This window comes from Nothobranchius furzeri, chromosome 13 (genome assembly GCF_043380555.1).
Source record: "Nothobranchius furzeri strain GRZ-AD chromosome 13, NfurGRZ-RIMD1, whole genome shotgun sequence".
NCBI classification, from domain to species: Eukaryota; Metazoa; Chordata; class Actinopteri; order Cyprinodontiformes; family Nothobranchiidae; genus Nothobranchius; species Nothobranchius furzeri.
In genome coordinates this window covers 54,416,721-54,443,859 of record NC_091753.1, presented here as the reverse complement: position 1 = coordinate 54,443,859, position 27,139 = coordinate 54,416,721, and the positions used below count along the sequence as shown (strand labels likewise).

The window sequence follows — 27,139 nt, the reverse complement described above, 5'->3', positions numbered from 1 at the left end:
AGCTGCTCCGGCTCCAGGAACGGAGAAACGGAGGGCCTCTGGGGGACCACCGGGCTTTTCTATTACCACCGACTCGGCCGTGTTTGCAGAAGTAGTTATCCCACACTGCTGTCATGCTCCGCTGGTGTCCCAGATTCCAGCACTCACCAGTCTCGAGCTGCTGTCTTTGAATATTCCGTAAAGATTAATGAGATTGAAAGTTCATTGTGACGGATAATTTAGAGATGATGAGATTCACATAGTTAATTTGCATTATGGAAAACAGGGTTTTAAAGCAGAACTGCACGCAGGTCCGGTCTGAGCCGCAAAGCTGCAGATGATTGATGGACTTCATATATTTCATTATGCCAAGGGTTCATATTTTTCTTGTAATGAGTGGCGGTGTTCAGCTGTGCTTTGAGAGGTTTCAGTTCAAAAGGCTGGAGGAATATTTAATATCCAATGAAAGAGGACAGTCAATTGATTCATTACACTGTGATACGTGTTCATTAGGTTGCTCCTCTGAGTTTAATATTCTTTGTTTACACTGTTGGGTCGCATATGGGGAAACTCATGAATATGAAGCGTGTTTCCTGATTGTCGCAGAGCGGCTCATCCTGTATTCTGCACACAAACGCTCGACACGCGCCGATTGGAATTGGACACAAACATACAAATGCACACCTCTCCTCTTTCCCTTTGATTAAAACAATTATACATGAAAATACTTCTTTGTTATCTTCTATTGCTTCTTAGTAAAGGATAAAAGAAACCCCCTTTGTCTCTTTTGTGCAGGAGTCTGGCTACAATCTTAGAAATCACCCCCAGAGTCGCACAAAAGCAAAGCCGCCTCTGGAGGGGAAAAAAATCCTCGAACAACGCCGAGGTGGTGATGCACAGGGCAGGTGAGTGTCTTCCTGTGTGTGCTTTTCTGCAACCCTCAGTTTGTGTGTTCAGCTGTGGCTCAAGAGGGGAGGAGGGCTCTGGGCTCTGCCCCACAGCATTCGGCACAAAGGCCCTTTCCCATTATGTATGCTGGCTGCATCTGTGGGAGATAAGGTCAGGTCCTGCTAATGAAACACATGCTAAAGGTTTGCACGGGAACCGCCCCGCTTTTCTCATTCACATTTAGATTTTGAAGCAGGTCTTCCGCCCCCCTGATCTTACTTCACAATCAGCTATTCACGTTTTAGCATTTATATGAAGAGCTGCATCATTTCCTCCGGTCGGATCGTTGATCTGCAGCCGCAACCTGGAGCGTAAACGACAGTCGAGCTCATCCAAGGACCAGAAAGTGATTCTGTGTTCATCAGAAGTAGTTTTTATTTCATGGGAATCCAGCCGCAGCAGCAGCAGCAGTGCCAGGAGCGTTCCCTGCTGGAACATAGCTGTCTGATTGTTTACGTCCCCGAGCTTTAAGTGTGGCTGGGAGGCATGGCACCATGAATTCACTCAGGTGAGGGTTTTAGTAGAGGCCCAAACCCGGGGAGCTTTCCCCTCCCTGCCTGCTACATCCCAGCTGAAATACCCCACCCTAATATTCATGAAGAGCAGACATCTTGCTCTGATTGGGTAACAGCAACACAACTCATCCGCTTCCTTCGTTAAGCCGTGTGGAGACACGCAACGCCATTATCTGTCCTTGCAAGGGCGCTCCAGCAGGCTTGCAGTGATGGACGGAGTGGAGACCACTTTTCTAGACATCTGTCGAACGGGACGAAGAATGCAAGCTTGTGATTGGTCGGGACGCAGCTTTGTCTACAGCACTGCCATCGCGCCCTAAAAAACAGAGCCAAAGAGTTGCAGCGGCAGACACGGAGCAGCTTGAACACCTTTATCCTAACCTTGAGAACACCTAATATTCAACAATAATAACTTTAATAACGGGCCCTTTGGTAATAATGCTTAATGACGCACCAATGGACCCTTTTCTAAAGTGTTACCAAACGGTCTTATTGAACTGATCCGAGTTTGGGAGGAAGGCGAGACAGAAAAAACACTTCCTGATCGTTTGATAATGAGCGTTTCAGAATCTGAATATTTGGGTATTTACATGTTTGAGGAACGCTTGTGGTGTTCGTCACAACAAATGGTCAGACATGATTAGCTTCTATTGGCTGAGACTCTCTGTGCTCTCTCCTGGCTGCTGGGCTGTTCCAGGAGGGGTCCATGGTGGGCCACTGCCCCCTGCTGAGGGTATAGTCAACGCATGAATTAGTACTGTTTTTGCGATGATGAGATGTAGAACCAGAGCATGAGAACGCATTTATCTGAGGTTGGAAAAAAAAATGCTGTTCATATATTGTTTGTCAGTCAGATGGACAACTAGGATTGCAAAGTACTTTTGCAAGTATTTAGAAACTTATTGAAAAGCTTTTGTATATAGAGCAACTATAACTCAATTAATATTTAAAGGGACTTTACGGACTTTTGAATTTTTTTGCTCGCGATTGCCCCCTCAGGCCAAAAGCTTAACGGCAGCTTCAATAGTAGGCTCGTGCACGAGGTGCGCATGCTGTACGTGCACACTCCTTAACGACAATAACAGCTGAGACAGTCCCGTGTGTGTGTGTGTGTGTGTGTGTGTGTGTGTGTGTGTGTGTGTGGCCCAGAGGACAGAGGACAGGAGAACGTGCAGCTAATTAATGAAATAATTTGGTTCTGTACCTTTCTCTTCAGCACAGCCGACAAAGGTTTATGATGGGTCAGTCCTCCTGCATGCTCAAATCATTCCCTTCCCTTGCTTGAAAAATTGTTCCAAAATGAAAGTTGAACCCACATCTTTTTTATCCGTGAATTCAATGCCGTTCGGCGAGTCTTAAATAAAAATTTGGGCATCTTACTGTAAAAAAATATACCATTAATGTAAAAAATAAACTCTAAATAAACTATGTTCACACCCAGAATCGAACCCAGGTCTTCTGCTCGAGAGTCCGACATCTAACTAGGTGAGCTAAAGCACCAGTGACATCCTTTGTATCTGTAGCTTTTATATCCTTGATGACAGCTGAAACAACGTTAATCCAAAGAACTGTTCGAAGTGAAAATGGCTATTTTGTTGCTAATTAGCAGGAAATATCTAGAAGAAAGTTCTACAGAAAGTAGCTAAGGGTCCTCAGAAATGTAGCTAGCTTTGTCACTAGGCGTTAGGAACAGCGACAAAGTGGCACTGCCTCTCTCTCTGCTGCTAAAGCTACGGATAGCAAACGCTACGGGCTATGCCTGAGCGTGAACACGCATGAAGCAGCCTGCTCGACCCGAGCATCTCTCTTTTTCTGTGATTTTACAGAAAAACAGGCAATCACAGTAAAAATGCCAGGGCTCATTCTACAGGACCAGGGCATTGCAGGAGAATGTATGAAGAAGACATTTATTATTTCTATACATGTTTTGGCTGTCAAACTTCAATAATGCCCTTTTAAGAGCTGTAAAGGTACACTACAATTTAACACGCCACTAGAGTGTTTGTATATATTTTTTATTGTGTGTAACTGCCACCAATCCCCCATGTCAGTCCAGATTTGCCACTGCCTGCCCACAAAATCGACAGCCTTCTGCGGTGGCAAGCCACGGTGGGCGGAGCCACGAATATTTATTTTCCCTGTGATGTAAAGTCAAAGAATTAGAACACGGTGCAAAAATCCATTTATTATTTTTATGTTTATTTATTTAGCAGACACTTTTATCCAAAGCAACTTACAATTTATAACCTATAGGGCATGTTGTGATCTGTGGGGGAAACCGGAGTACCCGGAGGAAACCCACGCATGCATGGGGAGAACACGCAACCCCACGCTGAAAGGCCGCAGCCGAGTTTTGACCCTGCGACCTTTCTGCTGCGAGGCAACAGTGCTAACAACTGCACCACCATGCAGTTATTATTACAGTGTTATTACAGTAACACAACTCTGACTGAGAGACCATCTAAAGGCTCAGGAACCCTCTGCAGGTGTTCTGGGTTTATTAGCTGGTGAGAGTGTGACACTTTAAACTTTTTCAACAATATTCTAATTTAGAGGTTTAGAGTTTGAGATTTTCATAAGCTGTGAGCAATAATCATCACAAGTATAGCAGAGAAACGCTGAAATATCAGCATGGATTTAGTCTTAGTTTCACTTTTTAAGGTGAAATACTGAAATAAACAAACTTTCACCTGTAGAAGAGACTGTGTCACACAATCCTTTTCCTTTCTGGTGCAGATGCAGACGGTGGGTGCCGGAGAAAGTTTCATGTTTGGTGTGCACGTGCAACTCAGAGTGACCGGTCGTACGTCAGAAGGAACAAGTGTGAATCAGACCTTTAAGCTTGGAATTGTAATGATTTAAATTACATGTCATTTAATAAGCTATAAGACAAAAGATTCCATAGGAAATATGAAATCAACCTTATGGATCTGTGAGGTTATTTTAAACCAGAAGATTGGAACTTTTTAATGCAGGGATTAGATAACTGCTTCATATTCACTCAGAGACAACAGAAGAGAGTCAAGTTTAAAAGTTTAAAGATGTATTACTAAACAAATTAAAACTAGACTAACTTTAACACTAAATGTATGGTGTAACTAAGGTGAATGAGAAGGAGAATGGTGTAATGTGGAATGTTGCTCAGAACCAGCAAATCCGAAGAAGCGATTAGTTCTGATGGGAATTGAAGGTGATGTCTTCGCGTTAAGCTTTGGTTAGGAGATTCATAAACACATCAGACGCCATTCTGCCGGTCTTCATACCCTGGTGGAAGTCCCCGTTAAATCAGGAATGTCGAGGTCCAGCTGGACCTTCTCTGGAACCGAAGCCGGTAGGAAAAGCGGTGGTTGCCGACCAGTCCAGTCTTGAGATACTTCCGGGTCATGACAATTATGTTGGCATCTAGTGAGACCCAAACCTGGGTCGTGATGGTTCAGCTTTTATTCTGAAAGGAACCGTTGCAGCAGTTGGAACAACAACAGATTTTATCCAGCTTGTCGTTGGTTCTTTTGGCTGAAGAGGAAAGTTACGGATTGGTCACTCCGACAACTTCTCTAGAACGCTTTGAACTGGCATTAAAGATGACGTGGGCATAGCTTTATACTGCCGATGTTTTGGTTTATGGTCAAATGAAAAGATGACAGATTTACCAAACACCACCAAAACCACGCCTCCGTCAGATCTGGCAGATTGTGATTGGATCAGTAAAGCAATGTGTTGTCTCTTAACGCTACGTGAGATCAGTCCTAGTTGAAACATTTAAAGTCATATTACTTATTATATTCTATAGGATTATAATAAAGTAATTAATATTTTGATTTCACAGATTGGTTCACATCTTATTATTGACTAACACTTTGTTTGATTAGCTTTATTAAAATAGAGTTCTTTGATTTATTAAAAGGAGAGAGTCCTTTCTTCATTCTTCTCTTGAGCTGGAAAGAAAGCAGTTTAGAAGCAAATGCATGAGACCTTGAGACCATATCTCATGCAGACTAGTTCTGTGTCAGAGGAGAGGGGGAAAATGACTTTTGGTGGAAAACAGTCATTTCATACCGTTACAGAATCCATGTTTAGGTTCTACTTCCAACAAAATGCGTAATATTTAACGTGCTGTGAAGATTTGTCACCCATGTGACTGTTTTCTGCTCCAGAAGAACTCTGAACGATGAGCACACACCAGGACCTTTCTAAAGATATTCTTTAACGTGTTATTGGCAAATGGTCCCACAGGCTCAAAAAAACCGCCAGCCAAGTGTTTCAGGCAGTAATGGTCTGTCCTGATCCAGGCATTAGCATTTCTCCTGCTGTCTCAGATATCGATTCATCAAGTGAAATCTCACGCTGATAGCCACCTTCCTTCCTTAAGTGCTGTGAGAGCTCTTGAAAGTTCTGCCTTTGTGCCAGTTCGATAGAAATGTAATCTCATAGTTAATAGAGGCTGAGCGGCGAACCTGCAGGAGAATTTATTCCTGTGTCACTAGGGTTCTGTAAACAGCTGCACACGAGCCTTTTAGCACGACACGGCTAACGCTAATTTACAAACACAAGTCCTGATCATCTAACAGATTTATAAAGAGAAAATATTGCATTTTGCCGGTTTAAGAGATCTGTTGTAGGCTGCGATCAATAATCCTCCCTTGCTTCTTGGAACATCGATCTGCTCCTTTGAGATTTAATTAGTCACTGAATACGTTCAGTGTTACATGAATATTGTGTTCTAGCCATCGAGCAGCGGGATGACCTATGCTGCAGTTGCCCAGGGATCAATTATGAATGTTGTAATTTGCTATTGATGTGATTGATGCATTTGTCCAATTATAGTGGAGAAAGTCATCGGCTCGTTTTACTCTGCGGCTCAATGAGCAGACGGACACCAGAGGAGGAACCGTCGAGGCTCCGACGCCGAGCAGGATGCTTTTTCCTCCTCTGTAGGTAAACGTGGACAGAAAGAGGCTCTGAGGGCCTCTGTGTCCTCTCAGAGCAGATACATGATTTTAGCCTCAATTTCTTTTCTAATTCATAACGCAAGAATTAAAATAATATAAGAAAATTGACGCATCCGTCGTTTAGAGTGAATGTACAATAAACATCGTTTATAAGGAGTGTGGAAATGAGTGTTTCTGCAGAAAAGCGTCTGGATCTTAAGTTAACAGCTCGCTGTGATAAAAGTGAACTTCTCTGCCATTTTTCAGTTTACGGAGAATGATTGTTTTCTAAGTTTCAGCTTTAAACCAATTAAACCAACACATTCTCACTTCCAGCGCATCAAAACAAACCCCTTTTCGCACATAAGTGATGAAAAGGGGCACTTTAGGCGTCAAGGGTCTGACACGGAGGGTGGCTGACCAAGCGTTTGTTTTTGACGCGCTGGGAGTGAGAATGTGTTGATTAAATGGCTGCTGATCTGTGGAATCCAACTTCTGGAGAAACTTCAGGGATCTGAAACTGTTTTTTCTTCGTTATTTGGTGGAATTTTTTTTTGCAAATATTAACAAAAACATGTTTAGAGTTTCGGATTTGGACGCAGACCAATTTTCTGGAGTGAAAATGTTCCATTGGCTGATATCTTGACTGGTTTTGGTTGAGCGTCATAAACATAAATAAACTTTTAAACCGGCTTTTACTTTATCTGCTGCTTTTTAGTCGTTTCTCAGGCAGGTGTGGATTGGTAAGAGACTATTCTTTAAAATAATCTGTTTAAAGTCAGATTTGTTGCCAGAAAATGTCCTTTTCCGTCAGCTTATTAAATCTGTAAGTAAACCGGATTCATGCAGGACTTGTCAAGAGGAGACAAATATATGAGCTAAAACACCAAATCATGCATCCTAAATAAATGATGTCCCCAGGTGTCCTCCCAGTTGGACGCCTTTAGTAAAGCATCAGAACCACCTCAGACTCCTTCTAATGAGGAGCAGCAGCAGCAGCTCTACTGTGGCTCCTCGCAAATGATGGAGCTCCTCATTTTAATGCCAGTCGCCCAAAATAAACTACTGAGCAAGCTCCTGTCATCATTTTGAGACCTCAAACTTGACTCATCCATCATTCCATTTTCAGCTGCTTATCCTGGGTCGGGTCGTGGGGGCAGTAGCCTAAGCAGGGAGGCCCAGACTTCCCTCTCCCCAGCTACTTGGGCCAGCTCCTCCGGGGATTCCTAAAGTGTTCCCCCTGCCAGCCGAGAGACATAGACTCTGGAGATGCTGGAGGGACTTTCTTAAGATGTTCTCCCGGTTGGACGTGCCTGGAAAACCTCACCAGGGAGCCGTCCAGGTAGGCATCCTGACCAGATGCTGAGCCACCTCAACTGGCTCCTCTCGATGTGGAGGAGCAGCGGGTCTACTCCGAGCCCCTCCTGGATGACCGAGCCTCTCACCCTATCTCTAGGGGAGAGCCCACACACCCTGCAGAGAAATTTCTTTTCAGCCTTTTGTATCTGCGATCTCGTTCTTTAGGTCACTACCCAAAGCTCGTAGCCGTAGGTGTGGGTAGGAACCCCAACGGATCAATAAATCTGGAGTCTTATGGTGTTTGGGGCTCGGCTCCTTAATGGCCTCATTAGAAGAATATATATATATATATATATATATATATATATATATATATATATATATATTCCATCCTCCTTCACCAGAACCGACCTGAGCCGGGCCCTCGTTTCTGCTCATGAATTCCTGATCTGAGCTGAATTCCCAATCCAAAGAGAGCATTCCACCTTTTCCCAGTTGAGGACCCTGACCTCAGCTTTGCTACAGATTGTGAACATTTTATCACAGATTGTAATGAAAACTAATTCAGAGTCTTAAAAACATCTTCTTGTTTCATTACATGTGACATGAGGGACAGTGACAGACTTGAAATAACAGTTACTAATAAACGTCTAATTGATCCAAAGGAAATAGCAAGTGAATTCAATACGTTTTTTATTAATTCTGTTAATGAAATAAAAATGTTTAGCCCTTCTGAAATAGATAAGTCTCCTGACTTTGGACAGCCGATTTTTAGTATAGATCAAATCACTGATCTGGAAGTGGCAAACATAATTCAATCAATAAAATCTTCCAAAGCCAAAGATGCATATGGTCTTGACACACACTTCCTGAAAATTCATAAAGACGCTCTGGTGTGCCCAATAACACACTTAATAAATGTATCCATCAGAATGGCGACAGTTCCATCAAGCTGGAAAGTGACCAAAGTCTCACATATTTCTAAATCTGGAAACAAAACAATCATTTCCAACTATCGTCCCATCAGTACGATCATTTTAGGGCGACGGTGGCACAGGAGTTAAGTGCTCGCCCCGTAATCGGAAGGTTTTAGGTTCGAGCCCCGCTCAGTCTGTTGCTGTCGTTGTGTCCTTGGGCAAGACACTTAACTAGGGATGGGTACCTTTGACATTTGAATCGATCCGGTACTAATTCCCGGTACCTACGAGTCGATACCGGTACTTAATGGTACCAATTTTAGATACTTTTGAGTGTTTATTATTTTAATTCTCTTTTATAATTATATATTTTTCTCAATATATAACCATATTTGATAAATATCACGATAAATAACATACAAGTTTGTATTTTAACATCGTCCTTGTAGTTTTATAAGCTGATAATTAAACTGAAGCAAACATCTTTACTGTGAACTAAATTTACTGTGTATCTTCATTCCTTTTGCCGTCCTTTTTCATTTGATTTTTCCTACTGGGAAGTTAGAATTTCCGAGGAGAAAGCGAACGCACCATTAGATGATAACAACGGTGGCAATGGAAGCTAACATATCAAGCTAACGTTATCTTTAACAGTTTATTTAGCTGCTGGAGCAGATTAAAACGATGATGCCTCAAACTTAGATCGTTGTCACTGGTTTTACCTTCACCCAATCACCCGTCGCATTTAGTAAAGTAAAGCCAAACTTTAGAGCGCGTTCATGTTCTTCTAGTCGGAAATTCGGAGTTCCGAGGAGAAAGCGAACGCACCATTAGCGAAACGGAAGCTAACAAATCAAGGTAACGTTATCTTAAACATTTTATTTACCTACTGGAGCAGATTAAGATGAGGATGTCTCACTTAGATCGTTGTCTGTCGCTAGTTTCATCACCCAGTTACCCATCACATTTAGTGAAGTGGACCCAAGCTTTAGCGTGCGTTCTTTCTACCATGCTTGCTCTGTTTACAACGGGCTCGCAGGGACCGGCGACATAACGCTCTTGCGCATGCGCAACTGTCTTGGCAGTACCGAAACGAGGCACCGTTTGAAATGACGTGAATCGGTGTTCGGTCGGTACTATGGAATTCGGTCGGTACCTTAAAAAGTACCGAATTCGGTACTCATCCCTACACTTAACCCACGTTGCCTGCTGGTGGTGGTCGGAGGGACCGGTGGCGCCAGTGCTCGGCAGCCTCGCCTCTGTCAGTGCGCCCCAGGGCAGCTGTGGCTACATTGTAGCTCATCCCCACCAGTGTGTGAATGTGTGTGTGAATGGGTGAATGACTGATTGTGTTGTAAATCGCCTTGGGGGGTTCCAGGACTCTAGAAGGCGCTATATCAAATACAGACCATTTTACCATCAGTATTCTCCCCATTGTGTCCATGATTGCAGCAAAATGGATTATTAAAATGCTGAATAAACACCTCGGCAACCATTTTCTCTTGCACCCCATGCAGTTTGGGTTTTGGCAATATCGTTCTACAGAGACGGCAATCTGTGTTTTTGTAGACAGTGAAATACTTGCTTGATAAAACCACCTGTGTTGGTGCAGTCTTTCTGGATTTAAAGAAGGCATTCGATACAGTGAACCATCAAACACTTCTGACCAAACGGACTCATAATTTCTCAGAAAACGCATTAGCCTGGTTTAAATCTTACTTGTATAACAGAAGGCAGTCTGTGTGTGTGTAGTGGGCACAATGTCATCATACCTTCGCTGTCCAGCAGGGGTCCCACAGGGCTCTATCTTAGGACCAGTGTTGTTTTCTTTATATGTAAATGACCTGCCGAATGTGTGTAAAAATGTACACTTCCAAATGCATGCGGATGATGCCGTTATTTTTACACCCGCGAAAAGTACACAGGAAGCATAATCTATTCTCACTTTAGCCTTGGAGAACATACAGCTTTGGCTCCATCAGTCAGGCCTGTTACTGAATAAAAAAAACAGTTGCAATGATATTCACAAAAAAAAAAAAAACACCCCATAATCTGGAGCGGTCCAACGTGTTCTTGGGGGAGGTAGAGCTGGACCTGGTGCAAGAGTTCAAGTACCTTGGAATCACCCTGGATCCGACTTTATCCTTTAAAAAACACATAAAGCATACAGTAAACACAATTAAATTCAATTTAAATAACCTTAAACAAATTAGATCTTCAATTACTACAATTTCAGCTACAATGTGTTTGCACTCCATGGTTTTCTCTCATATACACTACTGCATCACAACCTGGTCATTAAAACCAATAGAAATATTATTCAAAATTAGGGATGGGTACCTTTGAATCGATTCGGTACTAATTACCAGTACCTAGGAATCGATACCGGTACTTAACGGTACCAATTTTAGATACTTTTGAGTGTTTAATATTTTAATTCTTTTTATAATTAAATATATATTTTTCTCAATATATAACCATATTTGATAAATATCACGATAAATAACATACAGCTATTTTAACATTGTCCTTGTAGTTTTATAAGCTGATAATTAAACTGAAGCAAACATCTTTACTGTGAACTAAATTTACTGTGTATCTTCATTCCTTTTGCCGTCCTTTTTCATTTGATTTTTCCTACTGGTAAGTTAGAATTTCCGAGGAGAAAGCGAACGCACCATTAGCTGATAACAATGGTTTAACAGTTTATTTAGCTGCTGGAGCAGATTAAAACAATGATGCGTCACACTTAGATCGTTGTCGCTGGTTTCATCTTCACCCAATCACCCGTCGCATTTAGTAAAGTGAAGCCAAACTTTAGAGCGCGCTCATGTTCTTCTAGTTGGAAAGTCGGAGTTCCGAGGAGAAAGCGAACGCACCATTAGCGGAACGGAAGCTAACATATCAAGCTAACATTATCTTAAACATTTTATTTACCTACCGGAGCAGATTAAGATGAGGATGTCTAACTTAGATCGTTGTCATCATCACCCAGTTACCCATCACATTTAGTGAAGTGGACCCAAGCTTTAGCGTGCGTTCTTTCTACCATGCTGCTCTGTTTACAACTCGCTCGCAGCGACCGACGTAACGCACTTGCGCATGCGCAGCTGTCTTGGCAAGTTCTCCTTATGAAGGACGGGTACCAAAACGAGGCAGCGTTTCAAATGACGTGAATCGGTGCTCAGTCGGTACTATAGAATTCGGTCGTTACCTTAAAAAGTACTTAATTCGGTACCCATCGCTATTCAAAAAGTCTTTAAAAATCTTGGCTCAAAAGCCTTTGTCATATCACTATTGTAATATTCTGGCAAAGTACAACATGCTTAATTAAAAAAAATGTATTAAGTTAAAAATAGTTGTTTAATCTACAGAGCACTTAATGGACTAGCTCCACCTCCACTTTCCGCATACGTAAAATTAAGACCAGACAAAGGCTATGGTACTAGAGCCTCCACTAGAGGAGACCGTCAGATCCCCTACAGGAAAACGACGTTTGGACAAATGGTACTGTCCGTTAAAGGGAGTCAATTTTGGAACAATATCCCAGCGAATATCAGAGAGTATCCCACTTATAGCACCTTTAAAAAGCACCTCAAACTACATCTTAAACGTTCCCAGACATGTTTGCATCTTAAGTTATTTAAATTTTTTTGTTTGTCTGTTTTACTGGAATGTTTCTATCTGACTTTTTAAATTGTAGACTGTTACTTGTTTTACTTATCTTGTTGACGGACTACAGATGAAAATTAGCAACTATGCTATAATCTGGCCCATTTATGATCGATACAATGTATTTGATTATTAATGTGCATTGTCCTGAATAAAGAATTGAACTGAATAAAATAAAAGCTTTAAAAAAATCATTTAGAAATAGTTTTGTGATCCAGTAATTAGCAACGGTTCAGTCGACAAAATGAATGAAAAACATTCTGAAATATTAACATAATTTAAATATGAATTTAGTAGAACGGCCACCAGAGAAATGTAAAATTTGATGCAGATTTTCTGGTTTAATTACATCCAGTCAGACGGCTCCCCTAGCCCTGGCACCGAACCAGCCGCTCGGCTCCAGGCGAAGCGGCTCGCCGTCGTCCCGCAGCTAATTAAAATCACGCCGAGGAGGAAACGATGCACAATTACATACAAGCTGATCAGAACTAAGAGGAAATGGCTCTAAAGGAACGTTTCAGGTACTTCTGTTTGTTTTTAAATGCAGCTTAACTAGGATTTGGTTTAATTTTCATATCAGACCTTCACATTCAGCTCATTAAACATTAAAATGTGGGAACTTTCACAACCAGAGCTTCGAGTCGGTTCTAAAGTCTGTCGTTTTCTTGTAAAACATGCTGTCATTCTGCTGGATGCATGGTTTAATTAGTTCCTTCTCCTGTTTTTTGATAAACATCTGTTTGTTTTAATGGAGCAGCACTGTAACAGGCCTTCCTGCTCCTGAACAACTTTGATGTAAACTACAATCTGGTGCTGCAGAATTCCTGTTTCATTTATAGAAAGACCACTTTGACTTTTCTCACATCACAGCTGACTTTTGTTTTTAATTTAGTATTTTTATTAAATCTTGATTAGGTTTGGCCACTCTGATTTTTAAAGGTGTGGTTTACTCGTTTGTTCGGTACATTTGCAGTGTCCTCTAGTGTAAACCATCAACATATGAATATTGGACAATGGGTTTCCATAGGCTCCAATAACACGTTTTTGAAGACAAATGGGAGGTGGCTACAACCGCCATTTTGACCGTGTCACAGGTTCCGTCAAGCCCAGACAATTACACAAAAGGGAAAAGAGGTGGAGTTGGGGGTGGGGCTGTAAGGCTGGGATAAACTGACGACACCCGGTCGAACTAGCTACAAGCTAACCTGAAGCTAACCCAAAGCTAACGCGGAGGTGGGAGCTAAGCTAACGGAGGTAGCAACCTAGCTACAACCGGAGTTAACTGTGCACAACACCAGAGCTTCTGAGTCAGAGATACGCCGGGCTGACCGCTGGGTAAAACCGGGTGGAACACAGAGGTCTCCGAGAGCTCCACAAGCCGGCAGCCGCACAGCAGACAAGCGCCGCTGCGATCTGAGATGCGCAGAGCTGCGGGGAGGGGAGAACCGGGTGGAAAACAGAGGTCTCTCGAGAGCTCCACAAGCCGATAGTCGGAACCCAGCTCCACCAACATGTTATATTTCAACCCATTTTCTAAAGTGCAGCATTATGTTAAATGCACTGGGTTTTACCCTATTACATTTAAATTTCATGGTTAAGCAGTACATGTTAAAATCTAAGCTCAGCTAGTGCAAGAGTGGCAGTGACCTAAAATACATAAATATAATTTTACTTACCGAAAAAAATGAAGTGGAGACTCCTTGGACGCTCTATCAGTGCAATTAATGCCACAGCAAGTCAGTTTGTCCAACAATTGAACAAATAATATCCAAACAAGAGTGCACAAACGCTACAACTAATGGTCTAAGTTGAGAGACTGAAACTGACGGAACAGTTTTCAGGCGAGACCGAAGCTCAGACTGAGGCCTTTCCCCGGAGCTTGCTCTGTGGTCACGTGGGTCTGATGCTCATTAATTATACAGAATTTTAGGCTTTTAATACACTTAAACAGAAGAGTGAGAAAACAATTCACCCCCCTCAGAGTTGTCATGAGTGTAAACTAGATCATTTAAACCAAAAACATGTGTTGGAACCAGGCTGTAAACGTTTATTTCTGCTGTGAAATTGGTATTTTTAACATGGGAGTCAATGAGGATTTGCTCGCTTCTGACACCAGCCCCTAGTGGATGAGGGTGGAACTGCAATTTATTTCATTTCCGCGTTTGCTTCAATTTATCACCCGCATTGTGGGGGCTTGGTGTAAACCAATGCCTTATGAGTCATTAAGAAACCTTTCATGGTCTTTTTCTGAGATGCAGATGTTTGCCGGGTCAGAGGTGGGCTGAGAACAGCAGGATTACTCATTATTATTATTAATGATATGCACACACCTAGATTCTGATTGTCTAACAGAACACATTCAGCTATGTTGCAAAGTCACAATCCCCATGACACTCTTCGTTATCTCTCGTGGCTGCAGGAGCAGGAGCTTGTGGCAGAGGTTGAGCGGTACCAGCTAGATATAGTCGGACTCACCCCGACACATCGCATTTGCTCTGGAACCTCAGTCCTTGAGAGGGATTGGACACTCCTTTGCTGGAGTTGCTCCGGGTGAGAGGCAGAGGGCTGGGGTTGGCTTTTTGTTAGCCCTAAGACTCTCTGCCTGTGTGTTTGGGTTTACGCTGAGGGACGAGAGGGTAGCTTCCCTGCGCCTTCGGGTCGGGGAACGGGTCCTGACAGTTGTTTGTGCTTATGGGCCAAATATCAGTTCAGAGTACCCAACCTTTTTGGAGTCCCTGGGACGAGGGCTAGGTAGTGCTCCATCAGGGGACTCCATTGTCCTGCTGGGGGACTTCAATGCTCACGTGGGCAATGACAGCTTGACCTGGAGGGGTGTGATTGGGAGGAACGGCCCACCTGATCTGAACTCGAGTGGTGTTTCGTTATTTGACTTCTGTGCAAGCCGCAGTTTGGCCATAACGAACACCATGTTCGAACATAAGGATGCCCATCGGTACACTTGGTACCAGGGCAGCCTAGGTCGCAGGTCGATGATAGACTTAGTAGATCATCTGACCTGCGGCCGTATGTTTTGGACACCCGAGTGAAGAGAGGAGCGGAGCTGTTAACTGATCACCACCTGGTGGTGAGTTGGATCAGATGGCAGGGGAAGATGCCGCGTAGACCTGGCAGACCCAAATGCATAGTGAGGGTCTGCTGGGAACGCCTGGCAGAACAACTTGTTAAGGCGGTCTTCAACTCCCACCTCCGGCAGAGCTTTGACCACGTCCCGAGAGCAGTGGGGGACATTGACTCCGAGTGGGCCTTGTTCCACTCTGCGATTGTTGAGGCGGCTGTTGCTAGCTGTGGTCGCAAGGTGGCCGGTGCCAGTCGTGGTGCCAACCTCCTTACCCGCTGGTGGACACCAGAGGTTCGGGAAGCCGTCAGGCTGAAGGAGGCCTACAGGGCGTGGCTGGTCTGTGGGTCTCCGGAGGCAGCAGACAGGTACCGGATATCCAAGTGGGGTGCAGCAGTGGCAGTTGCCGAGGCAAAATCTCGGGCGTGGGAGGAGTTTTGTGAGGCCATGGAGAAGGACTATCGATAGGCTCCAAAGAGGTTCTGGCAAACTGTCCGGCGCCTCAGGAGTGGAAGGCAGCAACTCACTCACACTGTTTACAGTGGGGATGGGGAGCTGTTGATGTCAATTGAGGCTATAGTCGGACAGTGGAAGGAATACTTTGAGGAGCTCCTCAATCCCACCTACGCGCATTCCAAGGAGGAACCAGAGCCGGGAGACCTGGGGATGGACTGTCCAATCTCGGGGGCAGAAGTTGCTGAGGTAGTCAAACAACTACACAGCGGCGGAGCCCCGGGGGCGGATGAGGTTCGTCCTGGGTATCTCAAGGCTATGGATGTTGTATGGCTGTCATGGTTGACACATCTCTGCAACATTGCGTGGTCATCGGGGGCAGTTCCTGTGGAGTGGCAGACCGGGGTGGTGGTCCCCATCTTTAAGAAGGATGACCTGAGGGTGTGTTCCAACTATAGGGGGATCACACTCCTCAGCCTCCCTGGAAAGGTCTACTCCAAGGTACTGGAGAGGAGGGTCCGATCGATCGTTGAATCTCAGATTGAGGAGGAGCAATGTGGTTTTCGTCCTGGCCGTGGAACTGTGGACCAGCTCTTTACCCTTGCAAGGGTGATGGAGGGGTTATGGGAGTTTTCCCGACCAATCCACATGTGCTTTGTGGATTTGGAGAAGGCTTATGACCGTGTCCCCAGGGGCACCCTGTGGGGGACGCTCGAGGAGTATGGGGTGGGTGGCTTTCTGTTAAGGGCCATTCAGTCCCTTTACCAGAGGAGCGTGAGTTTGGTCCGCATAGTCGGTAGTAAGTCAGATCTGTTCCCGGTGAGCGTTGGACTCCGCCAGGGCTGCCCTTTGTCACCGGTTCTGTTCATTACCTTTATGTGATGAGTGAGGGTAAGAGGGATCGGGAGATCGACAGGCGGATTGGTTCAGCATCTGCAGTGATGCGGACGCTGAACTGATCTGTCATGGTGAAGAGGGAGCTAAGCCAGAAAGCCAGGCTCTCGATTTACCGGTCGATCTATGTCCCAATCCTCACCTATGGTCATGAGCTTTGGGTAATGACCGAAAGAACGAGATCGCGGGTAAAAGCGGCCAAAATGAGTTTCCTCCGTAGGGTGGCCGGGCTCAGTCTTAGAGATAGGGTGAGGAGCTCGGACATTCGGGAGGGACTTGGAGTAGAACCGCTGCTCCTCCGGATCGAAAGGAGCCAGTTGAGGTGGTTTGGGCATCTGGTCAGGATGCCTCCTGGACGCCTCCCCGGGGAGGTGTTTCGGGCATGTCCTGGCGGCAGGAGGCCCCCGGGTCGACCCAGGACACGTTGGAGAGGTTACATCTCCAATCTGGTCTGGGAACTCCTTGGGGTCCTGCCGGAGGAGCTGGCTGGGGAGAGGACGGTCTGGAGCTCCCTAGTTGGGATGCTGCCCCCGCGACCCGGACCCGAATAAGCGGAGGAAGACGACGACGACTATCATTAAAATTAGTTTTTTCAGTCAATCACACCTTTAAAGCTTTGATTTCTTTTTAGCAGCAGGTGAGAAAACTTAATGTTTTCCGTCTTGTTTTTCTTCTACAGGTAAATAGTTGAAAGTTCTGTCATTAACTCAGGTGGTGCAGAAATTCATCTTGGCATCTCTTTTGCACCTGGATCTTTAGGACGTTCAGCCCTCGACCGAGTGATCCGATTCTTGTAACAAAACTGTTTGGTTTGGCAGAAATAATTGAATGTTGTTTAAACAGAGAAGCTTTGCGTGTGTGTGTGTGTGTGTGTGTGTATTCACGCCCCATCGTTTAGTGCTCGGCTTGGACAGTTTAATGTCCCAATCATGTTGGAAGTTGGGTAAACTGAATCAGATTTCATTCTCATTTGCTCGTTTTTCCGGACAGACGGTTAAATGAGAGTTTTTGGGTCTGATCCTTCAATGCTGACGAGTCTTAAATGCTGCAGCCGAGATAACCAACGACTGAATCTTAAGTCCGTTTCAGTCCAGCAGGAATTATTGGAGGGAGAACGATACCCTGGATATTTTTTAGCTGTAAATTTCACACACTTGACATTTTGGATTTTATTTTCCCACAAAGGTTTCCTGCTATGGTAATTGCACTGAATTTTCCCTCTTATCCCTAGATTGATCACATCGGACTCAGTTCTGCTCTTGAGAGAGAACACAATTGTTGTAATTCCAGCCTGTGAGACCCGTCCTTGCTAAGCCGCCGATCCCACTGAGCAGCTCTTTACTCTGCAGATTGGTGCTTATGCTGGTAACTGCTTCACAGGCTGCCATCCACACAAAGCCAACCCCCCTCTTTGATGTTTGCCTCAGCGGATCAAAGATGGAGTGCAGACCTGCCAGGTGCGCTGCTCCTTTCATCTCACTTACTTATCTGTCTGCTGATTCCTATTCTCTGGAAGGGGACACAACAACGTGTCCCGTTCAGGCGCCATCCATAATTCACGGCAACAAGACTTGCTGGATTTGAGATGGGCCATTCGGGATGCTCTCTGTGATTCCAACCGGTGTGGAAAAGAACACATGCACCGTTTCTTTGTGCTCACTTGCTTATCGCTCCATTTTCAGATTCGAGCTTAATCTGTTAACCTCGGAACACAGAAAAAAAAACCCCACATAAAACTGATTGTCTGAAACTGTGAGGCCAAATGAGGGTCACTGATCTTCTGATAGTACATTGTAAACCTGAATAAGTTCCCAGAACTCAAAAAATCTGAGGCTATCAACAACCTCAATTTTTTACTTTTGAAACTGAAAATTTTAAGTTTACATAAATTAAATTTCTTAATAAATTTTACACACATTTTAAGTTTAATTAAATTAAAATTGCTCATCCAATCAACTTGACAAATTTTAGTTACCACCAAACAGAATTTCTGGAGTTTGTTAAATCTCATACAAATCGACCAAAGACCACTGTCATGTTCTGTGTCCCTTTGTTCCCCAGCCCCTCCAGTTCCCACTCCAGATTTTCCTCTTGTGTCCCATTATTCTCCTCAGCCCTCACCCCTCTAGTTATTGGTTGTTTATATTGGCCCTCAGTCCCTAAGTTTAGTTATCCGTGTTTCATAGTTTTAGGTTCATCTGCCCTCCTCTGGTTTTGTTCCCCATTTAGATAATTGTATGCACCTGCTTTCCCCCCCCCGCCTTCACTCCACACACCTGCTGCCTGTTTCCCTAATTGCTCCTCTCTGTGTATATAAGCCTTGTCTTGTCCTTCAGTGTTTGTTGGTCCATTGTATGTCTGTGCTGTTCTGTTTCCTCCCCGTGTTTTTTTACCTGAGTCCTTGCTCCTGATTTTGAACTTCATTTTTTTTGTGTGTTTTAACCGCTGGATTAAGCCTCCACCTTAATAATAATTTACTTCTTTACCTCTTCTCCTGTCTGAGTGACCTGGTGTTCTGCATTTTGGGTTCGAACCTCCTGCCCGTCAGCGTGACAACCACCAACTCAAGTCCTCTTTGCTCCAACAGACCTGAATAAAATGATTTAATCACCTTCTTACCGTGTTCGGCAGAAGCCTGTGAATTAGTCATCACAGTCAGGTGTGTTGGAGCAGTGAAATGGCTAACATTTGCAGCGCTTGAGGACTGGATTTGGTTTAACTCCGTTCCAGTGAGTCAAAGTACAAGAAATAACAATTTCAGAAGGAACAGTAGGCAAAGGTGGCCCAAACCTGTGTAGTCTAGCTATCAGTCATGGGGTGGAATCTACGGTTGTCTTTAAAACTGTCCTCATGCTATTGGACAACGAACAGCGTGACGATCCATCATGCACTGTTCAAGAAGAATCATAGATTCCTTTTCTAAATAACGGACTTAGTACCTCTATCTGCTCTTGACTCAATGAAAAGCCCAAATCTAAAAAGTCCAAAATTGAAGCCAAAGGAGCCGCCGCCATCTTTGTTGTTCAGCTCCCTCTCATCATCCCGCCCACCGAACTGGAGCACCGTGATTGGCGTAACACATTACCGCTCAGGCCAATGGTCGACCTGCTGAGGCTACCAAATGTGAACCTCACCCATTCATGCTTTTATGACTGTATGAATGGAACAATACAACTTTTCCCCTGTTAAATCTCAGGTCACCTTCATATAATATCCCCACATGAAACGCATATCTGATGTTTTTCTAAGGGACCTCCGTCTGAATGGTCCTTTAGTGTTTTATCTGATTTCCACATCATGGACATGACAGAGGGCACACATCTACACAATGCAGGGCAGAAAGGAGCAAACAATCCTTTTATCACTTGGTCATAATTCTGTTGGCTCTGATTGCATTACTAATTCATTTTCATGCTGGCCTGTGTAGCATCCACCTGTACTTTAAAATGTGTTGTTTGGCACTTCTGATAAGCAGGTCTGCTGATGCCATTTACCTGTGGGTTAAAACCAGTCAGAATGACTTATCTACAGGTCCTGTCTAGTGACTACCGGACCATTTCCGACCCCAGTTCAGGTACTAATGGGCCATTCACATCTGTACCGGGTCGGCCCGGGCCGGGTAGCGTAGGTTGTTTACATATCTGGGTGGCCTGGTATTTTTCCGGGCCAACCAAGGCTCATTCTCAGCCCTCTTCTCGAGGGGGTCTGCTTCAGGCCGACCAGGGCCAACACACCCACTGCTGACAGCAAATTCACACCTTCCATTAGAGCAAGCCTCTGATTGGTGGGTAGAATCAGCCCACATGGGCTTAAAACAAGGATGCGTGGAATCAACCGGGCCGGGCTGGGGCTGACTGGGGCTACCCGGCCCGGGCCGACCCGGTACTGATGGGAATGGCCCATTAGTTGGTTCCTGAAATGGCCCGTAAAGTTATCCTTCTGGGCTGGCCTGGCGGCATTGGAGATATGTGCACTAGTCAATGAAGGACTAGTAAGGACTAGTAAAATTAGAGGTTCAGATGGTGGAAATTGGCCTAATGTGTTCCTACAAAAATGAGAATTAGTCACTTTACAACACTGACGTTACTAAATTGCAACATCAAAAATTGCATTATTGCAATTTCTTTGTAGTTTCAATGCATGAAAAACTGCCTTATTTACCAATTCATCACAATTACAGCTGGAAACTTGCAGTTTCTTGCAATATTGTCTTTATTAAAACTCAGTAACTTCATGTAAGCTCATTAAATGAAACACATTTTCATAAAATGATAATCTGGCCAGTTTGGAGGCTTATGGGGTGACGTTTGCCCCTCCTGGATCCCCCTTTAGGGATGCTTCTGTTAAGCATTTCTTGTTTTAACCCATCACATCACACACAGCTGTTTGTGACGTTCCCATTAACCCAGACCAGTTTGACCACCCCCTCACATCCGTGCTCTGCTTTTCAAACATGGAAACTCCTCAAGGACACCTTTAAGTGCCTCCACTGAGAATTTCCACATTATTGATTACAAACGAGATAATAAAAGCCAACATAATTTCATAGGCTCTGGGGTAAAGATAACACGTCTCCATTTACATTTCATGCTGTAATTTATACCTTTGTACACACATCTGTCTGGCTCGCCGTCGTCTCCTCCTCTGCACACATGACTTATGGATCACCTACAGCGACTGCCTTGGCGTAGGTCATTGATGCTTTGATCTCAGTGTAAGCGCATGACGTTTTCATGCATAATCGCAGTATTGATCTCCCCCCCCTCTTCCTGGCAAATTGATCGGACAACTAATTGTGCCCTTTTCTCTCGCAGCAGCATCTCACCACAATCATGTCCCCTTTCCTGGATTACCAATCCTCCTTAAGAGAAAGTAAGCAATCTAACCGCTTCACAAGCAAAGAGGCCATTTAAATGGCAATTAATGTCACACTTTTCTGTTTAAGTGTGCCTTGTGTGGCCGTTGTAATTGGCTAAGTAAACAAAAGTAGGTTTTACATCGTCACATGAAAAACAGCCTGACAGTGAGCAGCAAAGTGAGCTATCTCAGTCGTTGTTCCATTAGGGCGCCTGGAAGCCTGCTGGACTAAGAGATGCTGTTTTTTGGATCACATGATGAGATGAGGAATATTTGTCTTGTTGCTTTTGCCAACAAAACATTAAAGCAACATTTAAAATGTTCTTAAATCCTGGGGGAAAGTGGTCCAATGACAACCAAATGAAATGCCACCATTATGCAATGCAGATATGTAAATCTATTTTGCAGAAAAACCTGAGCGCCTCTTCTGGTTTGGTTGCCAAGGTGACGGATCTCCCTCCAGGTTGATGTGACACAAGAGCTTGTTTGAAGAGGTTTGGACTTTTACCCCCCTGTTATGACTTGATTTTACCCAGAATCCACCACCTGAACCTGTGCTAACAGCTGCTACAGTTGTAGGTAAAGAAAAATACACGTGTAAATAGTCCCTCCAATGTTCACTTTATTCAAGTCTATTTTGTTTAAAATGCACAGATCGTGTGCGAACAAGACAAAACTACAAGAGTCATAGTCTAAATAAAGCAGTTACTTAAACGTTAAACTCATTTTGGACACACTGATATAAACCTCCAAGGCAGAAACTATTCAATTTATTAATATAGCAATAAATCATAAAATGAGTCGTCTCAAGGCGCTTCAGAGTAAACACTGAGTTCAGTTCATAATGTTTATTAAGTTTCTTATAAAACGAAACCCGGCAGATTGTGTTGAGTTGATTTACAGCAATCCCCGTGTCCAAACAAGCATGTAGCGACAGTGGAGAGGAAAACTCCTAACAAATGACCAGAACCTGGCCCAGACACACACACACACACACACACACACACACACACACACACACACACACACACACACACACACACACACACACACACACACCTACTAGTGTTTAGATGACATAACAAACACTTCTTTAAACATTTACCAACTTTTAACCTCGGTGATGGCTTTCTGCTTTTTCTGTGAGTGAACATAACGCCTTAAACTACTCGACCACTTTTAAATGCAACTGTAACACAAACATAATTCTTTCATAAGGAGGTTAAACGTCTCTCTGTAAATTCCTTCAAATAATGGTTGCTGCACTGCATCGCGCGTGCGTGTGCGTGTGTGCGTGCGTGCGTGTGTGCGTGCGTGTGTGTGTGTGCGTGTGCGTGTGTGTGTGTGTGTGTGTGTGTGTGTGTGTGTGTGTGTGTGTGTGTGCTCTGTCTTCTCAATCCCCAGTGAGTTGTGGAGGATGGCTGCTTATAGTGAGCCAGGATCCTCTGCAGGTTTCTTCCTGTTAAAAGGGAGTTTTCCTCTCCACTGTCGCTATATGCTTGCTTAGTAGGAGGATTGCTGTAAAGTCACGGACACTAGTCAGTGACTCGAAGCAATTTGCTGGGTTCCTTATAAAGAGAACACATTTTTGCTGATTGGCTTAATGAACTGTCCTGAATTGGAATGTTTATTATGTGAAGTGCCTTGAGACGACTCTTGTCGTGATTTGGCGCTATATAAATAAACTTGAATTGAACAGAATTGAATCATGGGACTTAAATGTTTTTTTTTTTTTTTAATATCTAATTGAAAATAAATACAGAGACGATTTCAGTGATGCCTTTCATGCGTAGTAGGTCAGTGTTTGTCTACGTTACCAACAAACGAGCAGGTTGTTTTATTTAGCTCCACGTTGATCTAACGCCTCACAATTCCAGCTTTGGTGGCTTTTGTCATCTCTATTCTCAGGCATGAACCAGTGAGACAGTTTAGACATTTAGACAGGTTATTTAACTAATTAACTGGTGACTTGCTCAGGGTTGACCCTGCTTCCTGCTCAATGACCCCTTAGGCACCAACTCTCCGTGACCCTGAGCGGGAACAACGATTGGATGGAAGAGGCGCTGACGCAAAGGCCTTCAAATGCCAGGTTAACTTTCTTTTTCTGCTCTTTGTAATCTCCATTAACTCCAGGAGCCGGTTAAAGCAGTTTTGTGACTCTTGTAAGGATGATCAATGTTACTGAAAATTATTGAAAAGGTGCGTGAAATCGGTGTGTGATCAAATATCTCAAACCAGTGTTTAACAAACACAACCAGGCCTTGTATGCCAGTACCAAGGTCTTGGTACTGGCATACAAGGCCTTACAAGGAACGGCTTCAGCATATCTTGGCAACCTTTTGCATAGGCACGCCCCCTCGCGGGCCCTTTGCTCAGCCGGCAGGGAGCTGTTGATGGTTCCACGCACTAAGTGCAGCTCACGGGGGGACAGTGCGTTCTCGGTGTTGGCACTTACTCTTTGGAACCAGTTGCCTTTGGTGGTGCGTCAGTCACCCTCATTGGGGTTTTTTAAGACTCGCCTTTAGACCCATTTTTTTTGTCGAGGCATTTTAGGATTAGCAAATTTGACCCGGTTTCGATGCCCCGGCCTCTTAATCTTTTTCAGGATTTTATTTTTTGCTTTTACTCTCCTCTTTTAATTGATTTTATGCTGGTTTTACGCTTGTTATATTTTATTCTGATGGTTTTATGTTTTTATTGTGTTGTGTTCAGCAGCTTGGGCGTCAGCATTGGTCGCAGAAGGGGTTTTATAAATAAATGAAATGAAACTAAACTCAAAAATGACCCAAAACCAATAAAAATGACCTAAAAGCAACACCACCCACTCTGGATGGTGTTCTGTAAAAAGCCGTTATTCCATAAACATGGAGCCACGCGAAGATAAGCCTGCTGGTGCATCGCAGTCTCCTCTGTGTTTGATAACGTTAGGTTCTCCGGCTTCGGCGCCGGGGAAAATGTGGACGATAACGTCCCGACAACAGATTAGTGGCTCTGTTCAAACGGAACAAACACGAGGAAGTGCCGAGAGGCTTTAGCGCTCATTCTTTTGAATATTCCCGGTTAAAAACTACCTTTCAAGACCTGAAAATACCTCACAGATCTGTGATTTTCTCTCTACTCCACGAACTTATCCTTTATTTTGAGAATGAAACTTGAATGTTTTGATGCACTGGTGTTTTCCGCCTCATCCCTTCACCCCGAAGGCGTTATTCTCGGTGCCAAACTCCATGTTATTCTTTCCTAGAATAAAATAACCAGACAGGATTTTAATCTTTAGAATTATTGCCTTGGAATATCGTTCCTTTCTTCTGTGACAGGTCAAAAGAGACTGTATTCTGCACTGACAGTGATCGATGGCTGCTGTCTACCTAAGAAATCTCAATAATACTAAAAAGACAAGAAGATGAGGTGTGCTCGGAGTCATTTGTTTCTGAGGACAGGCTGGCTGTTGTATCTCACGGCTGCCCATGAGGCCCGTCGCCTTAAACAAACTGATCCCATTTCAGCAGGGCAGAGTGATGGAGAGGGGCCTGTCTGTGTTTTGTCAGGCTTTTGATGGAGTCATTGACTGTAAGAGGAGTCCGGGACGAGGAAGGAGCACGGATTGGGATGGAGATTCACAGCTCAGAGGAGAGAAGGGCAGAACAAAGAAGAGCCATCCTTGCCTGAGGTACACTATAACTCACCGCTGTCACCGCTTTGATCACTGCTACAGACGGGCTCCTAACGCGGCCCGAGGGCCAGGAGGGGTCACCTCCTTCCGTCTTTAGCAAGCTCCAAAGAAAACAAAGGAAATTTCAGAATAAAGTCAGGAAAATCTGCATTTTATTCATCTTGAAGCAAAGCAAAGCAAAGAAATCTAGATATAAAATCAATGGCGCCGAAAAAACTATCAAATAAAACAACAATCTAGAAGTTGGCAACAAATGTATTAATGCTATTAAACGTCCAACGAGGCTCTAGTCTCTAACTGGACGGCAGCTGGAGATCATCTACTAACACACGCTGTGAAGGGTAAGAGCCTCGTGTCGTCTGTTTTTGTTTCTGTGATTAAAAGTTTAAGAACTGTGACCCGTTTGAGGGGAGACGCTGGGGTTAGTTGGTAACCGATTCCGTCTCGCTCTGAACTTGAGACAGTTCTCCACACCTTCATCTCCTCACGCTTAGACTACTGTAACTCTCTTTTCACGTGTCTGAGCAGAACCTCCCTGAATCGTCTACAGGTGGTTCAGAACGCCTGTGCTCGGCTTCTGATCAAGTCCTCCAAACACACCCACATCACCCCGCTTCTCCTCCAGCTTCACTGGCTGCCAGTCAACTTCAGGGTTCATTTCAAGATCCTGGTTCTGGTCTACAGGGCCTTACATGGACAAGCACCATCTTACATTGGTGATCTTCTTAGTCCCTACACCCCCAGCAGGTCCCTGAGGTCCAGTGATCAAAGCCTACTGGTTGTGCAGCACCAGGCTAAAGGTCAAAGGTGACAGATCATTTGCTGCTGTGGCCCCCAGACTCTGGACCTCTCTCCCCCTGAGCCTGAGATCAGTGGACTCAGTGGTCTCCTTTAAAAAGCAGCTGAAGACTCACTTGTTCAAGCTGGCTTTTGTATGACCTTCTTCACCACTCTCTCTTTATTCTGCTCTCCCCACCTATTCCACCTTCCTCAGGATCCACTGATTTCCCTCTTCCCTGTTCACTCTCTCTCTTTCTTAACATTTTTTTAATCACAATTGTCTATTTTTTGCTCATTTTAAATATATTTTTAACCATTTTCTAAATAATTTGATATATTTTTACATTTTTTGCTTTTGTGAAGCGCCTCGTGATTTCTTCTTCTTCTTCTTCTTCTTCTTCTTCTTTGCGGTTCTTCTTCTTCTTCTTCGCGGTTCTTGGCTGTTTGGAGACCAAAATCAGAATCTGACATTCCAGAAGCAACAACATTGTGAATAAAAAGAGAAGAAATGGCAAACAAATTAAAACTTAAGACACCAAGTCCCGGTTCAAACGGCAGGATCATGGTGCAGATTTTCCACCAGTTCCACTTCTTCTGGCAATCTTAAAGTTGTGTACGAATACCGTACTCTTATCAGATATTCCTGCCATGTGCTGTGTGTTAAGAGCGCTCTGGTACGCTCGGAAAGATGGCGGGATCGCTCCGATCATAAATCAGGCTTTGAGACATGTTGAGTTGTCCTGGTCTGGTTGTCGGGGACAAACACGCTGTCTTCCCCCGATGGAAGAGCGCTGCACGCTCGTCCTCCATGTTTACTCAGAAGTCCCAAAGTTGCTTGTCCGGGGAATGTTTGTGAGTGGAAACGGTTTGTGTGTAGTGTGAAGTATGTGTCCGCGCACCACACACAGTAAGGCCAAAACTGGTGTGTTTGTGATTTTAATTCTTTTTTAATCGCTGAGTGATCTGCAAGTCAAATTATATTTCTAATAAGTGGACAAAATAATAAAATTTCCATGGGGAAAAATTCCATTTTCATGTGAAAACATTACTTTACCTCATGGAACGTGCTTCTATGTGATTTCAGCACATCCCATGCGATTGCATGTGTTCACTCGTGCGAAAACCTGTAAGAACTTTCACAACGCACA

General features: G+C 44.1%; 1 long non-coding RNA gene across 1 annotated transcript; it reads left to right on the top strand.

The window, feature by feature from the left end:
* The first annotated feature begins 772 nt into the window (after positions 1-772).
* LOC139062527 (uncharacterized) lies at positions 773-25,209 on the top strand. Its single transcript, XR_011516068.1, has 4 exons — positions 773-884; positions 21,947-22,032; positions 23,550-23,627; positions 25,087-25,209. It is a non-coding gene; the product is annotated as an uncharacterized lncRNA (long non-coding RNA).
* Positions 25,210-27,139: the final 1,930 nt, after the last annotated feature.